Source organism: Cyprinodon variegatus, unplaced genomic scaffold (assembly GCF_000732505.1).
Source record: "Cyprinodon variegatus isolate N-32 unplaced genomic scaffold, C_variegatus-1.0 Scaffold1069, whole genome shotgun sequence".
NCBI classification, from domain to species: domain Eukaryota; kingdom Metazoa; phylum Chordata; class Actinopteri; order Cyprinodontiformes; family Cyprinodontidae; genus Cyprinodon; species Cyprinodon variegatus.
Genome location: NW_015151522.1, coordinates 24,391 through 28,980, shown reverse-complemented (window position 1 = coordinate 28,980; position 4,590 = coordinate 24,391).

Here is a 4,590-nt window from a genome sequence, read left to right as displayed (position 1 = left end):
TGAAGTCAACAATGGGACAGGAAAGGTTTGTGGCTTTGCTACTTTTGTATTTGCACAAGGACATTTAGTTGGACATCAACAAAATCATAGACATATTTGCCCAGAAGCATCCCAGAAGGTTGACATTTGTAAACCCATTATCGTCATCATAAAGTTTGTAGTAGAGAACAATATTCTTTGTCTGGTTTAACTTTGTTTTTTTTTTTTTTCAACAGTTTATCTTGTTAAAATATATTCAAAACTCCTTTGTCTTAATTGAACCATACTTGAACCCAAGTCCTTGGGTTTTTTTTAATTCTTGTTCTTTGTAAATATCATTTCTGGAAATAAAGAAACTCCTTGTTTGATTAATTGTTGATAAGGATCATTTTTTTCTTCAAACTACCTTTTAACCTTGTGCATGCTTTAAAAACCGAGAGATCCTTTTTTAATTACAATTATGTAATCATGCTAATTCTACTTATGTTCATCCATTAAAACTATCAGTTAAAAACCCTTGGATGAATAATTAGGGTAGTGTGAAAGAGTGAAGATGGTATTCTTTGGTCTTTTAGCCTCACATTGTCTTGACCTATGACCCCGTGACCCCATGACCCTTAGGTGCGCACCCCCCTTTGAAAAATCCTGGATCCGCCCCTGGCCTTGGGGTTCCTCCTGAAGAGCTGGAAGAAGTGGCTTGGGAGAGGGAAGTCTGGGCCTCCCTTCTTAAGCTGCTGCCTCCGCGACCCGACCCCGGATAGGCGGAGGAAGATGGATGGATGGATGGATGTTCTGCAGGGTGAGGTATCAATTCAGCAAAAACGAGAGGTCATCATTCGATGTCTTATTAATCATCTAGGAGAAGATGCATGTTCTTTGATGAAGAACTTTGAGGTTAGTTAAATACTTTTTAGGATTTTTAAGTGCTGTTTTGTAAGTTTTAAGTAATTTATTAATTGATGTGAGATAAGGTCAGGCGCTCTATTGATAGTAAACATGGCAATGACTACACCTGTAGCCTAATTTACTTAAGTTAAAATTATATGCAAGATAAGTTTACCTGATAGGCCTTCATCTAGTTTTACGGGTATGCTATGCCATTGAATTCACTCCTGTTGTTGCACTATGTAGTAAACAATAATAGATTCTTGAAACTCACAATCTGTCTTTCCTCCAGTGATTTGTGCTGTGCATTGCATTAAAAGTTCAAGTCAATTCACATTTGTCATCACAAGAAAATCATATGATTAATCACTATAAAAAAATTAACCCAATAGAGTGTGTGTGTGTATGTGTGTGTAATTACTTTTACGTACATTACAAATGACTCTCCATGAAAACATTTTATCAAATAAACTATGAAATACTTGTAACTCCTGTGTGCATTTTTTTAATATTGACACTGTTATTACAAAGAAAGTGAGCTCTAAACTCTAATTTTTACAATGTCTGCAGAATGCTGCAAATGCTACAATCGATGTTCAAGAGGAGTAGGCAGACAAAGTTATGAAGATTTACCTGCTGCGGAATGAAGATGTGTGAATGAACCTACAGATGTAGGGATTGTAATTGAGGGCATCGCTGTTCTCAGCAGTCTTGGAGATTTTAGCAGAGCCTGCTGCTATTTTTTGGGACTGACATATGACTTGGACCTGAGATACCCCAAGAATCTCAAATACAGTTTTGAGTTTTTCCAAAAGGTACTGCTGGAGCTGGTTCCTTGAAACCTTTCAAACAAGGTACAGAGACAAAAAAATTATCTGCGACCTCACTTTCTGACAACTGTCCAACAAGATGCTCTTTTCATGTAGAAATGTTTTATTGGAAAGGTATAGTTGTTCTGAGGGTAACCTGGTTTAAAAGTTGGCTGATGTACTGTTTTACGGTTTACATACACACACACACACACACACACACACGAGTCAGAAGATATATTGTCTTAATGTTTACAAAGAAGAGTTTTTTGATGTGTTGTTTTACTCTTTAAACACACGTCAACTGATGTATTGTCTTCAAAGGAGAACTCCGTGTTGGCATCTGAAGGTCTGTCCACCTTTCTCCAGCAGAGGGCGTTCTAGGTCTCCTGGAGCTGGAGCTGACTACCACACCTGCGGCTCGTGAGCTCATCAGGAGACCGGCATTTAAGGAGGGGCAGAGCAACACTCCGGCGCCAGAGTGTTATGCCAGTTATGGTTAGCAGACCTGAGCCAACCTGCCTGTCTGAATCTCTGACTCCCCTGAAACCTGAATCTGAACCTAATCTGTTTTTGTCCTCTCTGCTTCTCAGGAAGAACCTGCCTGGAAACCTGAAACCTGGAAGAGTTTCTCAAGCGTGAAACCAAGCAGTCTGTTCTCAGGAGAACCCTGGAAACCCGAATCAGTCTGATACCTGCCTGCCCGCTCTCAGAAAGAGCTGAGAGAGAAGCTCTGAACCAGCTCTGTAAGATAAACTACTCAGCCCTGCCTCTGCCTAGCCCTCTGCCTGCCTTCAGCCTCTGGACCCTCCCGGTTCCCCCCTTCTACCGCTCTGCTCAATCTCTGATCAGGTATAGACCTGCAAACACACAACCTGCAAGTTCACTGGATGACTGCTAACCAATCTGTCCCTCTCTGCAGTGAAACCAGTTGTGACCAGACCCGGACCCGATTAAACCCAGAACCATTGCTCATTTATTGTGAACTGTTCAAATAAACTTTGTGAACTTTTTCCCAGTCTCTGAGTGTTCTGCATGTGAGTTAGATCCCTGAAAAAAAACATGACTGAACACTCTGGCCAACAAGCTAACCCAGCAGACACACTCCGGGGGGTATTGGATCAGCAAGGAGCTCTCATCCAAGGCCATGACATCGCTCTCCATGAGTTTAATATCCGACTTGATCAAACTAATCAAACTTTGCAGGAGTTAGCCAGCTATTTCCGTGAAGCTACTCCCAGAGCGGAGCCTGCTCAACTTCCAGTTCCTGAGGCAAATCCGCCTATCAGATCAGAACCCGGTCCGTCACTTCCGGAATTCCGCCCCTCACTTCCGGAAAAAGTTCTCTGGCTTACCAAGTAAGTGCAAGGGATTTTTTTTTTCAGTGTAAACTGATTCTTGAACACTCTCCTGCCAGTTTTCCGAATGACAAGAGAAAAATAGCCTTTATCATATCTCAATTATCTGGAAAAGCCCTTAATATGGCAGAGGCACGATTTCTCTCAGATTCCAGCTTTTCCTGCACCTTCGAACAGTTCTTGAAAGAATTCTCACTAGTTTTCAACCATGACACTGACCAATGTACTGAATCACGTGGTCTATTAGACCTCAAACAAGGAGATAGGTCTGTAGCCGACTTTTCAATTGACTTCCGGATCAAGGCCGCTGCTTCCGGATGGAATGAACCCGCGCTTAAAAGCGCTTATTTCAAGGCCCTAGATGAAACAATTAAGGATGAACTGGCTACTATGAACCAGCAACCCTGGAGGATTTGATAAAATTAACCATCCGTCTGGACAATAGACTTTGAGCAAGACTCAAATCTAAAGTAAGAAGTCACGTTTGCTCTGTATCTGCCCCTGCAACTAACTTTAACACCACGTCTGTTTGTTCGTTGTCCTCTGAACCTGATTCCAGATCAAGGAGCCGAAATCAACCTGCTACTGTTTCTGCTTCTAAAACTCATCACGTCTCTCCATCCACAGAAGTTTCTGAAGTCGAGCCTATGCAAATCAGTCACACCAGACTCACTACCGAGGAAAGGCAAAGAAGATTTAAGGGAAATCTGTGCATGTACTGTGGAGAACCCGGTCACTTCGTTTCTACCTGCCCAGCTAAGGTGGGCGGACCCCTCTGGCCGGGGTCCGCCAGAGGAAATGAGGAGTCTGGCAGACCATCTGCAATCTGAAAAGTCTCCTCATCTGCTGTTACCTGCTACTCTCTTTGCCTCGGATCAGTCTCTCACTTTATCAGCCTTCATTGACTCTGGTTGTGAGAGAAACTTAATTGACTCAAACCTGGTTCAACAATTAAACATTAAGACTACTCCGTTGAAAAGCCCTCTCAGAGTTTCAGCCCTTGATGGGAAGAGATTACCTCAAGTTACTCATCGGACTCAGCCACTCGAACTTCTGATCTCCGGTAACCACCGAGAAACAGTATCATTTTTTGTTTTTCCATCTGCCTGTTCTCCTCTAGTTCTCGGGTATGAGTGGCTGGAGCGTCGCAACCCACAAATTAATTGGGCTAAGAAACACATTGAGTCCTGGTCTGCCTCCTGCCATGTCTCATGTCTCCGCTCTGCAGCTCCTTCTATTCACTCCCCAGCCTGTCGTCAGGAAGCTGATCCGCCTGATTTATCCTCTGTACCTCCTGACTACCACGATCTGGCACCTGTCTTCAGTAAGGTCAGTGCATTGTCACTTCCTCCTCACAGGCCATACAATTGTGCCATAGACCTTTTACCTGGGGCTCCACTTCCTAGTAGTCGACTCTTTAATATCTCCAAGCCAGAAAGAGAAACCATGGAGAAGTATATAAATGAGTCTTTAGCCGCCGGTATTATTCGGCCCTCATCATCTCCTCTTGGTGCTGGTTTCTTCTTCGTTGGTAAGAAGGATGGATCTCTCCGGCCCTG